Source organism: Thamnophis sirtalis, unplaced genomic scaffold (genome assembly GCF_051295495.1).
Source record: "Thamnophis sirtalis isolate CommonGarterSnake01/CBP01778 unplaced genomic scaffold, rThaSir2_p1.2 scaffold_1, whole genome shotgun sequence".
Classification (NCBI taxonomy): domain Eukaryota; kingdom Metazoa; phylum Chordata; class Lepidosauria; order Squamata; family Natricidae; genus Thamnophis; species Thamnophis sirtalis.
In genome coordinates this window covers 1,092,456-1,105,858 of record NW_028261381.1, presented here as the reverse complement: position 1 = coordinate 1,105,858, position 13,403 = coordinate 1,092,456, and the positions used below count along the sequence as shown (strand labels likewise).

Genomic DNA, 13,403 nt, shown 5'->3' with positions numbered 1-13,403 from the left:
AATGCATTCCGCCTTAGTCATGCAAACTATTCAGACTTGCATTCAGATTAACCATATAAAACAGGGGTGTCAAACTCAAGGCCCAGGGGTTGGATCTGGGGCCCACAGGGACGCCCTGGAAACAGCACAGCCCCTGGTGCCTCTGCCAGAGAAAACAGAGATCAGGAGGGCCGTGGGGGGCAGAGAATTGCAGGAGGCCGTCACAGCCAAAAGCTGAGTTCAGGAACCCATTTTCTCTGGCAGAGCACTTGGGCCACCACAGACACCCCTAACACGAGGGATGTCAAGCTGCCCATACCCACCCTGGCCAAACCCCTGGTGCCCCCTGAGGTCAAACACAGCCATGATACGGCCCTCAGTGAGATCAAATTTGACAACCCTGGTCTACGATTGCCTAGTTGCTTGTGACAATGAAAAATAATTTACTGGCAATCAGAAAAGGCTGGTTCTTCATCAATTTCATTCAGCTTACAAAGGACCTGTATCCTTGTGCAGGTGCTCAAACTCTGTTTCTGAATCCTACCATTTCAGACTGCAGATAGAGTTTACTTAACTAGGCATATTCTCCATAGAAGATACAGCACTGGGTCCAGCTATTTTGTCTCAAAAATAGTTTCAATGATATTTTGTGTCATTTGGGTTTCCTGCTATGGTTTTCATATATATTCCACTTCAGATTATTATTATTTTTTTTAAAAAAAACCCTACTATTGTACCAATCTTCCGTACTTGAGATCAGAAGTACTTCTGGAGAATTTAAAAAAGGTAGTTGGGACCATATAAAATTCTGGTGCTTTAGACTGCTCATTCTAGTGGCAGAGTATAATGATGGTTATTCTACTGATATAAAACTTCAAACTTATATTAAAAATGCTACTAATTCATTAAGTAACAGTTACCTATCTTTAGAACTGTCTGGGTAATGGAAAATTGTTCATAGGGCTAAATCCTTTAAAGTCAACTCTACACAGAATATCACCCCCTAAAATAATTAATAATGATTACAGCTGTTGCTTTGGATTAACATCTTTTTGCCTCAGCAACTGATAGTTTGAACTTGCAATTAAAATTACTTTGAGACTAGAATATTTTCATTAATTTCCCTTTTCTTTGTTATCTGGTCATATCTGTATCAGAGCTCATTGATTAACCACTTGATACTTTTATAAGTCTACCTTATAGCATTTGATTATAAACCATTACATCAGCCACACAACTCCTTCTTACTTCTAGATTTCATTACTGCGAAAGAGACAGGCAATCCAGCTGTATTCACATGTAGAATAGTCAACGTAAGAAAAATATACACTGGAGAATAAAATCCATTTTAGGTGTTAAACAGCATGCAGTTTGAAATATATTGAAAAGGGAGTTTATAATGGATAATGGATCAGGCAATATTTGGACTCACATTGTTCTAAATTTGTTTGGTTTTCCTCACAATGGAAAAAATAAAAAAATCCTCCCACTGAGCATCCTGCTTCAGCATTAATTAAGCATTAATTAATAATTAATTGGAGAATATGACATTGATTTGCAGCATGGAGAAAACAAAACTGAGAATGGCATCAATTAATACCACCTTTGGCTTCAATAGCAACGTTTTCTACATTCGAAGGTGATGACGCCAATGATGACAACAACGATGACCACGTACCATCCTACTCTCAGAAAGTTCACGAACGATGACCATTACATTGAACTTAGCCCAATAAATACACTACCTGTAATAATCCATGATTAATATGATGATACATTTAGGTGCCTTGAAACAGAGCTCTAAATATATTATTTAACATGGATATTAAACAAACTGTATCTGTGTTTTGCCAACAGCACTCAAGCATTTCTGTGATGAGTTCAAACTGCTGGTTTAAAGCTTGATGGCTTGCTGTTGAAATATTTTTAACGCTTCTTGGATATCATGATTCTCCATCTTTCTTTACTTTCAACTTTAGAAACCATTTTAAGCACTTTTTGTAGTTTGAGCAGTTTTTGAAGGAAAACCCAGAATAGCATTATTATTATTTTCTATTAAACTAAATAATTACACAAAATAAATCAACAGTATGCCTGATGACAGACTTTAAGTGCATGTCAAATTACGCTAAATTACAATGAACCTGTGTTATAGAATCACGGGGCTGGAGATCTTTTTCTCTCTCCCCTGTCAAGGAGGGAGTCTTTATAACATCCCACCCAAATGACTGTTCAATCTTTTCTTGAAAACCTCCAGTGATGGAGCACACAAAACCCTGGGATGCAAGCGCTTCCATTGATTAATCGTACTCATTGTCAGGAAATTCCTCCTGAGTTCCAGGTAGGATCTCCCTTTGATGAGCTTCCTCCCACTACTTCTTGCCTTACGCTCAAGTGCTATGGAAAATCAATCAACCTCCTCTTCCCTTGTAACAGCCTTTCAAGTATTGGAAGGTGGTATCATGTCACCCCAACCCTTCTTTTTGTTAGACGAAGCATACCAAGTTACCTTAGTTGTTAATAGTATGATTCAGATCATGGCTTGTCAACCTGGTCCCAACCACCCACTAGTGGGCGTTTTGGTATTCCAGGTGGGCGGTAGGGACTTCGGAGGTTAAAACCTCCTTTTGAGCGAGTGGGCAGGCGCGAGCGCACACATCAATAAACCAACGTGCGCGCGCACGCAAACAAGCAAACACGTGGGAAGAGGAAGGGGAGGAGTGGAAACTGATAGCAGGGACAGGCAGATTAAGTTTTGTTATCTTATAAAATAAAGAGGAGCAGAGCAGTTGCAAAATAGGAGAAAGAAAAGTTATAGGCAGGAGAGAATTGTTGTTGGCTAATAATAATAAGTGGGCTAACTAGCTCAGCTAGTTACTTTTGTACATTGCCCTAAGGAAGGTTAAAAAAAAGGAGATAAAAAGGAAAAGAATAACATAAAATAATAGTATTGAAAGGGACCTTGGACATCTTCTCATCCAACCCTGTGCTCGAGCAGAAGACTCTATACACCATTTCAGATAAATAGCTGTCTAGTCTCTTTAAAAGCCTCTGGCGATGGAGACCCCACAACTTCTGAAGGCCGGCTATTCTATTGGTTGGTTGCTCTCACTGTTAGGGAATTTCTCCTGAGTTCTAAATTGTTTCTCTCCTTGCTTTCAATTAACTTGTCTTCAAATGCAAATTAAACAATTTCCTCAATATTAGTCAGAAGGAAGAAAGAGTGATTTCTATTTGAAAAACTAAAGCAGCAAATGATAATAGCTTTGTGCATGAGTTTCTGTGATTCTTACGTTCAATCAGTTTACCAGAGAATTTGTCAGTCTCTTATTTAGAGTCTTAATCATTGTCCTGTTAAAGGCACTGAAAAATGGATAAATGTTACACAGGCTTGAAATCAGTGGTGGGATTCATACCTTCCCTACTGGTTCGCAAATGTGAGCATGCCTGCTTTGTTCGCAGGCGCCACCTTCTGTCCATGCGCACTGTCTATTGCGCATGCACAAGTTGCACATTACATGGGGGCAGGTGGGCGGATCCTCCCGCAGCCGCCGCGACTGGTTCGCCCGAATCGGAAAGAACTGGCTGAATACCACGACTCCTTGAAACTAATCTGACTTTCTGAACTTTTAACCATATACTTGAATCAAAGAAACATAAACAGTATCACTTGGTCAACATGGAAAGTTGCCTACTGTTCAGATACACTCTTTATACCCCCAACTCTTACGAAATAGATAAATACATTTTACACATGACAACAACTATGCTTAAGTTTTAAAATAGAGCGTAGAAGCAGACAAAATATACACCAAGAGTAATCTACACACCCAGCCTCTAAAAATAAATTGAAGGGCTACGTTTAAGTGTAACTCGATGCTAAAGCAATATGACAGCTGGCATTTGTCTTTCTCAGGAAAAGCTACTGACAGAGTTTACTCACTGTGACCCAATGGATACTGCGGCAAATGCTAAGCTATTATTGGAATATTTCTAGCTATTCGTAAACGAAAGTCCCTAAAACAGGCTTCTAAGAATCGAATATATGCAGAGTTCATTCCACTGTGCACATTTTAAGGCATATGATTCAGGAACCTTAATCCAAGCCTATATAATTTTATTTATTTATTTATTTATTTATTTATTTATATATTTATTTATTTATTCACCTGAATTATTTTTATCAATAATTCAAGTGGCGAACATGTTTATTATACCTTCCTCTTATTTCCCCTACAACAACCCTGTGAGGTAGGTTGGGCTGAGGCAGAGAGAGACTGGCCCAAAGCCTCCCAGCCAATCTTCATGCTTCAGTCTCTTTGTTTCTAGCCCTGTCCCCTCCCCTAAGTAGGACTTTATTTGGGTGGAGAGAGAAAAATCAACTGGGGCTTCTCTTTGTCTATGTAATTTGACAAATGTCCTCTTTCTCTTTGAAAGGTGCCAGAAGCAAATGACTCAGAGTATGACAGTTTCAGATAACAGAAGTTTGCAACCTAGCAAAATTGGGAGGGAAGGGTCAGGGTTCGGGACTGCTACTTCAGTCAATCTGTAAGCGTATGTTAGAAGTCACAGCTCCAGTCCTGTATCTGATCGTTGCACTCCACTGAACTGTCACACCTCTTTCAGTAGGGACAGAATTTCCCAAAGTTTTTGAACTGTAGATCAGAGGATTTTGCATTTTTCTTATATTCTATCATCTGTACTGAATAATACAGTTCGCAGGTAAATAAAATTAGAAATTAGAACTGTACAAAATATAGTACAATTAAGCATAAAAATAGATTCACCAAGATTATTCTAGGTTTGCTCTCCCCACCCCCATTATATGTGAGTAGGTTTCACCAGAGTGACAAATGTAAAAGGAATGTGTTGGTTAAATATTATTCCATATGTCAGGCTAGAGGACATACTGTAGAGCAAAACATTTCATTTCATTTCATTGAAATGGTACCCCTGGTCCGGTTCTGTGCAAATCTATAACAACTAATCAATACATTAAACCCCTATATCTGGAAAACATAAGCAAGCAGATGGTATCATATATAGAAACGACACATCATAAATGCTGTATGTAAGATCACATGATGTATTATGTCCATTTTATTATGATTGTTCAAAACTGTGGAAATAATGTAAATAAATCCCTGTTACATTTTGCTTCCATGTCTTCCTAGATATTCTAGAGTTCTTGCAGAATTTCTCTTCAGATTTGGAATTGATTCATATATTCTTTATTTCATTTCTAACCCAGCAACATAGCCACCAAAAGGACTGAAGCAAATACATGGTAAGATTGCTATGTGTTGAGCACCTATACTAAAGGGACCGGCCGTGCACTACGATGGCACAATGCGTTCATTATTTTGACAAAAGTTCTGAATTGGTGGGTTCATGTTTACATGGTTATATCTTTGAAAAATGTTACACTTGAGTTAATCGTGATGATAAAATGTAGTTTTGGAATTGACTTTCTGATCTATCATGTAGGAATTCTGTGTAAGTAAAAATGTCCCCAAATCTATGCACTTAAGCCTATAACTCTTGACTAATAGAAACAACCAAGGTCTTTCTACTCCAGTGTTTCCCAAACTTGGCAACTTTAAGACTTGTGGACTTCAACTCCCAGAATTCTCCAGCCAGCAGAGCAGAGCTGGCTGGAGAATTCTAGGAGTTGAAGTCCACAAGTCTTAAAGTTGCCAAGTTTGGGAACCACTGCTCTACTCTACCGTGTTTCCCCAACAATAAGACAGGGTCTTGTTTTCTTTCGACCCTCTAAATAAGCACTTGGCTTTATTTTGGGGGAGATCTTATTATTTTTGAGGTGCAGGAGGCAGCAAGTGTGGCCACCTCATGGCTGATGCTGTGTTGCAATATTTTTGGGGAGGTCTTATTTTCGGGGGAGCATGCACTCAAAAGCCCAATTGGGCTTATTATCCAGGGAGGTCTTATTTTCAGGGAAACAGGTTATTACCTGCCTTGCAGTAAACCTTTGCATTATGGTTTCTCTATTGTTGACCAAAGGACCCTGAAAGAATGTGAGAACTATGCAGTTACATTATTGTGACTGTTTCCCTCCTGGCTGTGAGCCATAAACAGTTGGACTGTGCAAATTCTTTGAAAGATGTACTGTCAAGTAATTGTAGGTATAGAGAATAAACAGCTCCCAGAATTTTCAGGTAGAATGACAACCAGCTATTAAAACAAGGGGGACAAATGACAAAAGCACAATTGCATAGATGTGATACATGGGCTGCTCTTTAATATGAGCTTTGTTGTGTCATACACCTGTATGAATAGGATTATGGAGCAATACTGCTAGTTTGACCAACAGATTTTATAGCTTTTAATTTATGCCTCTGAAACCAGGCATCTTCCAGATGTGTTGAGAGTCACAAATTCTTCAACTCCCAATAACTGTCAAATAAGTATAAAATTTAACCCGTTGTGTTTGAGAGAGAAGTGGTACAGAATGTTTTACAGATGGTATCAATTCTGATCGTAATTGCCAAAATAGACAAATCTTATAGTAATAAATGCTAGAAATACCAAAAAGAAAAAAGGGAGAAGGAACATTCTATCATATGTGATGGTCATGCAAAAAAAAAAATGGAAAAGAAATGCGTATCATCAATCAGAGAATCTTAAGGATCAAATTTGAAACAAAATCACAATTTTATTAATTCCAGGACATATCAATAAACTATTGTGATTTATTAAAATACAAACCTACAGCTGCCAGGAGAAATTTTGCACAACACGGTAAGAAGACATATCTGATTGGGGATTTACATTTGCATAGAATGTGGGTTTTAAATCCTGCAGTTTGCTGGCACTTAGAACAGCCAGAGCCAATTTGAAAAGCACCATAAAAACAGCAAAAGCAAGGCCACTGTCAGAAGGTTCAAAAGTTTTTTCAGGACACTAGGACCACCAGGTGTATGTGGCAAGGCCTCCAGGTCATTACAGACTATAAAGGGTCTCCATCGTGCTATAAAGGCAACACAGACTTTTTAAATGAGCGGAACACGTTTTTGGGAAGATTTGAGCATCCAATAGCACCCCTGCAAGGAAACTCTCCCCACCCTATCCTGTCCTTAACTTTGATGTTACCTCTGTCCAGAAATCATCACGGAACGTCAACATTCAAAAAGTAGCAGACCCAGATAACATCCCTGGGTGTGTTTTCTTAAGGAATGTGCAGACAGTTGCCTTGCGTTCTTACAGATGTTTTCAATCTTTCATTGCAGCAAGCAGTGGTCTCATCATGTTTTAAGACAGCCATTATTTTGCCAGTGCCAAAAAAAAGTCTACAATTATGGGTCTTGATGTTTACCATTCTGTTGCACTTACATGCATAATTATGAAATGTTTTGAAAGGCTGACAAAGGACATTATTGTATCCAGCTTCCCTCCAGCATTTGACTCACTCCAGTTTGCTTACCGTCCAAATCGCTTTACAGGGGATACTATTTTTTTCTGTTTTCTATCTGAGCTTTGGGAGCCCGCTTGCAAGGGAGCAGCTGCCCAGCAACCCCAAAACAATAAGCCCTCCCTGATAATAAGCCCAAGGCCATATTTCGCGGGGCAAAAGAAAATAAGACCCTATCATATTTTGGGGAAATACAGTAACTCTTGAATAGCTACTTGGTCTGTCATAAGTACTAAACCTAATTCTTTTTGAACTGAGGAATAAATTTCAGATGTACCACTTTGATGCCACTTTGAAATATACTTTAAGACAGTGTTTCTCAACCTTAGCAACTTGAAGATGTCTGGACTTCAACTCCCAGAATTCCCCAGCCAGCGAATGCTGGCTGGGGAATTCTGGGAGTTGAAGTCCGGACATCTTCAAGTTGCCAAGGTTGAGAAACACTGCTTTAAGATAATGTTGAGATTTAGCAGAAATGACATTGATTAAAGGTCAAAATCATCCTACTGCTGATATTCCTAATAGCCATCCATCCATATCTTCATTGCAGTATTGATTAGGTAGAATACAACATTCAGCAGCAGATGAAACAAAGTGAAACAGTTTGTGATTATTTCGTTGATGTTGTCAGTATATTTCTACTTTTGCAAGCAGTATAATAAAATTTGACTACATTTATTGATAGAATCTGATGATATCAATTATACATGGGATAACTTACAACTATTTTCCAGGCAGATACTTAATTTCTTTAGTTTTTCTTGCACAGTCGAAAGCAAAGCTTAATGTTTTACCCTCTACTCAATGGGAGATTTACCGAAAGGGAAATTTATCAAATTCCCTATGCAGCACAAATGCTGTTAAGACTATCACACATGTGCTTTTACTCTGTACCATTAACAAAATAATTGAGAAACTTTCATTCTTTATTGACCCATATCATACTTAATGATACATACATATCATACATATATCATACTGAAAGTTTTCTTCTTGATTTCCCCCCCACCCACCCCATTATTTAAAATGTACCTAGATTTTGTCTGGCAGCAATTAAAATCCACAATTACATAATTAAGAGTAGTAAGTAATCCAGTAATTATCCATTAGACATAGATAAACTTATTAAAATTCTTTTTTTTTAATCTTTCTATGGTTTTACATCCTTTTTATAGTCTTCAGAGTCCTCCTCCCCCCATTTAGTTCAATCTCAGTATTGCTATTAAGAATTTTTATAGAGATATCTTAGTTTATAGTATTGCATTAGTAACTCTAGGTTTTAGTTACTTTTAACAAGTTTCAGTGTGGCTATTGAAAAAGATGTAATTTTATATTGGTCTATGAGTGAAATAAAGTTTTGTTGGTGGTGGTATAATTTTAAATGAAAAAAAAGTTGTCATTCCAATAAATTAGGAATGTTTCTTCAAACTCACGAGATTCCTGCCTGATACCAACTGCCTGAAGTACAATGTTTTCTTCAGGCATTTGATTTTCTTTAGACATTTGACTTTCACACTACCCAGGAGAGCACCGGTTGATAGATGGCCATAACCATTTAATGAATAGATAGAGTGAATATCTAGGTGTAAAGCATTTGACTCCTAAAGCTCTAAATAACAGTTTGCCACACTTTCCCCACCACCCAGCTGAAGAGCAGGTAACAGATGGCTGTTTTCCTATTAGTAACTGCAGCAGGGAACCAGGAACCACACCAGGCTCCTGCTGCAAATCACTGGTTTTTCTGTTGTCACTAGCAGCAGAACTGCTGAGAGAACTGGGACAGCTATTTCCCACCTTTCATTTGTGTGTAGGTCTGTGGATGAACAACATATACAGGTAATCCTCGACTTACATTATTGGAGCTTGCCCGTTCATGTCAGAAGTCGGGGACTGCATCATCTAATGACCTCCTTGTCCTTGCTTTCCCCAATGCATTAATTAAATGAACGTGCGGGTCATTAGTTGGAGCATGGAGTGACTCAGGGATGGGAGAAACTGAGGGTCTAGCTCAGGAGCAGGCACTCCCAGGAGGCTCCCCCCACCCTCTAAGGCAGTGTTTCTCAACCTTGGCGACTTTAAGTTCTGTGGACTTCAACTCCCAGAATCCCCCAGCCAGCTGTGCTGGCTGGGGGATTCTGGGAGTTGAAGTCCACAGGACTTAAAGTCGCCAAGGTTGAGAAACACTGCTCTAAGGCATCCCATGCGCTGACTCCTGGCCCTGGGTTTCCCCAAAGCCCTATGGGTTCCTCCATACCCGCCCCATCACCATTCCCTTGCTTACATTTTGATAAGCTGAGAAAGTCGGGCTAGAGAAGGGTGAGCCTCGTGGCACAATCAAGAACAAGAAATCCAGTAACGTTTGTTTCCGTTGCAATCTTTTCCTCTCCAACCTGAGAGGAGTTCGTCAAAAAGTAAGCGAGTGAATGGTAACGTGGGATGGTTGTAAGGGTGAATGACCGCAGGGAGACTGCAAAATTAGTAACTTTGAAATGGACTCGTATTTAGCATTCTGGGTGTGTGTTGTAACTTCAAGCATTCATTGAATGGCCTGCCGTACCTCAAGGATTACCTCTACGTCTGTAATCATTGTCAAATCTCATTTTACCCCAGAGTTTATTGAAGTCACTCTCTCTCTCAGCCAAACCTACTTTAGACTTCCAAATAAGAGGCCTTAATCTTGCAGAGAAAAAGGCACAATATAAATATAACAAATAATGCGTAGCTCTAGTGCACATTAGTGCTCTAATATATTCAGATCATACAGGGCAACAGTGGGAAATATATATGATTTAGGAGGCTCAGCACATTAAGCCTTCTAAAGCATCTATGCTGCCCACCCTCAATCGCCTGGAATGTATTCTTTGCTCCCACATAAAAATTGCTCAGTTTTATGTTATTACCAAATAACTATTAAAGACTAGGCAAAGGATCAATAAGAAATTCTCAATAGGAACTAAGATTTTTGCTTTCTGGTGTTTTTTGAGATTTGTTTCCCTCAGGAACATTTTGCATTAAACCTACAATATAAGATCCAAAATCAGAGACTTCAAAAAGCAAAACATAGGTTGGCACCTGTTTGGGCCCTGTTGTTTATGGCCTTTGCCAACCTTGTTTCTGCAATGGCAGATGCACCTCGTAACATATTTGAAAATATAAGCAGGGTATAACTAAGGATGTCTCCTACTTCCATTCTCTTAGGAAAAGTCCATAATTTTTCTTGAAACATTTACAAATATGTACAAGTTTATTTGGGGTGAGTAGGTAAGAGTCACTTTGGGATCCATGGATAATCTTTTCAGCTGTATTATATCACAGTTGCAGTGACCAGTGGAAGACAGTGTATTTATTGATCTACTGATCATCAGAGCAGGTGAGACATAATTTAGATAATGAGAGGCCAGACTCTGGCAGAGCACTAAGAACATACTAGCAGCTAGCTGTGATGGGCCAAGCAAAAGCAAACAGTTTATCTCCTTGAGAGGAGAAGGTAGCAATGTCTCTAATCAAACCATACCAGCATTTCAGGATAAATCTAACAGACTTCATATGTTCCCCTCTGCTCTAAACCAGTGGTCTCCAATCTTGGCAACTTTAAGACTTGTGGACTTCAACTCCCAGAGTTCCTCAGTCCACAGGTCTTAAAGTTGCCAAGGTTGGAGACCACTGCTCTAAACAACTCAAACTTGATATTTGGATTGGATTGTGAAATTCTCTGGCTCATAAATTATCTGGTACTGCTGTTAAAGACAACTCTTGTGTCTCTGCCATTCTCCTGGTGGCAAATTGCTATGGTTCAAGTTACAATGCAAGTTACATGCTCTTCGAACTCTCTAAAATTGAAGTACTCTCTGGCTAATTGCTCACACAATTCCTGGTTTTCATCAGAGAGTTTACAACATGGCATTAAGATATTAAATATTGTTTTTGCATATATTTCTCTCTCATATTAGTTGGCACAAGGCACTCTACAGCTAATATATCAGGAAAGAAAAGGTTGGGGACTCGGTGATAAGTTTTTCCAAAATTGTCAGGTCCACAAATGGATTCTTGAAGAGAAGATCACCATCACCTCTTTCAAGGCTGGTGAGAACATTCCCTTTCCTTGATTGTTACCTGGATCCAACCCGTCACATTTTCTTGGCTCCCTGAAGGATCTGATAACAAGACATTGCTCTAGGAACTACATCAGATTTTGCTTTGAAAGTCAAGATTCTAGCAAATCAGAGCAAGTTTATCAGCAAAATGTTGCACTAATTGGCACAGCTGGATAATGGTTCCTGTTGATGACTTCCTATTCAATGTTCAAGAGCAATGAATGTTGAGTGTTGAACAATGGATGTCAACACACTGGCCCAGTAAAAGTAGATAAGTAAACTTGTTTCGCCATTCTTATTGCATAGTGTAGGATCTTATATGAGCTCATACCATGCTTGATCACATTCACTTTACCCTTCTCAACTTGCATTAGGTGTTTCTTCATCATTTCATCTCCGGAGATCCTACTAATCAAAAGGGTTCCCCGGGGTTGACTAATAACAAGGGAATAGTCAGCTGCAGGCATCATGAGGGATATTAATTGCTATTAGGAGTTTGGAAAAGGTGTTGGGTGGTGTTTAATTGGGTTGTTGTGTAACTCCAAGTAAGGTTAGTTCTGTTTGGGAATTAAAACTAACTCTTGCAGGGTTAACATAACAAACCAATTCATTTTATCTAGAAGTATATGAACAATTCTACACCCCTCCCCTTACCCACACCAATTCAATTTGAATGTATTGTGCAAATAGCCTGAAAAATGTTTAAGATGTTGAGAAAAATGATTAAAAATGCTTTGATGATTTAACTAAAGCTAGGTTTCCTTCCAACAAAACTTCAGAGAGCTGAAAGGTCAAGCAGAAAAAAATAGTTCATTTGTAAAGACCAATAATAAGTGTTATCAATCCTGGCCAGAGATGTTTATGAGACTTCCATCACAGAATGTCATTCCTCTATCAAAATTGTGCAGCTTACAGAGAACTTTAAAATAAATATGAACCAAGTATCTAGAAGACTGCTTCCTTCTAAGAGCTTACGGGTCTCAAAAAGCATGGTGATTTTATTATTACATGTACATATTACTATTTCAGATTTGCAAATGTTGCCAAAATTCCTCCCATGGATATTTCATGTGCATTTGCTAAACAAAATAAATCTGCATCTATCATTCTGTTTGTACAGTATCAATTCCTCTGGTGTGCTAGTTCAGGCAACAATTATGAAATAAATGCATATGTCAAGAAGTTAAGCAATCATATATATTATATTGTCATTCCATGCAGGATGTGCAACAACATCTTCCATATTTTATTAATAACATACCATCAACCAACCAACAATTTGTCTTTCAGAATTAATGGCAATATGTTGTTAGCACACAGTGCATTAGAAAAGCTAACAGTTAATGGAAAAATATTCTCAATAAGAAAAGATTACCAACTAGATATACACACTCATACCAGATCTCTAATCCAAAATAATACAGCCTTTATCTCTGAAACATTTTTAAAACAAATCTTTGGATTTAAATGACAATCAGAAAAAGTGGGCATGAAAGATATAATAAAATATGTATCTGCATTCTATTGGGACCTGTAACAAGGTTACAAGGAAGCAGATTTAATGTCCAGATTTTGGTTGGGAAAAATTCCTAGCAATAAAAGCTGTTTAAGAATGGAGTCGATTGCTTTGGAAGGCAATGAATGCTTCTTTGCTGGAAACAGAAGTTTGATGCCCATCTGTTGGGGATGCTATACCAGTGGTCTTTCATCATGTGGCATGCTGAGTTAGATTATTTCCACAAACTCTTTCAACCACTCTACTTTATGATTCTAGATTCCAGGAAGCAACCATATAACTACTACTGCAGACAGAGAGGAGAGCAAGTGGCTGTGGTGGAGGAGAAAGCAAGGATGGAGCAAGTAGAAAAATAATGAATCTACTTGCGGACAGTGTTGTTGTT

General features: G+C 38.5%; 1 protein-coding gene across 4 annotated transcripts in view; it reads right to left on the bottom strand.

Annotated features, from left to right (window-relative positions):
- Positions 1–13,403, bottom strand: part of ERBB4 (erb-b2 receptor tyrosine kinase 4) — a 769,459-nt gene that overhangs the window by 735,015 nt on the left and 21,041 nt on the right. The window lies entirely within an intron of this gene.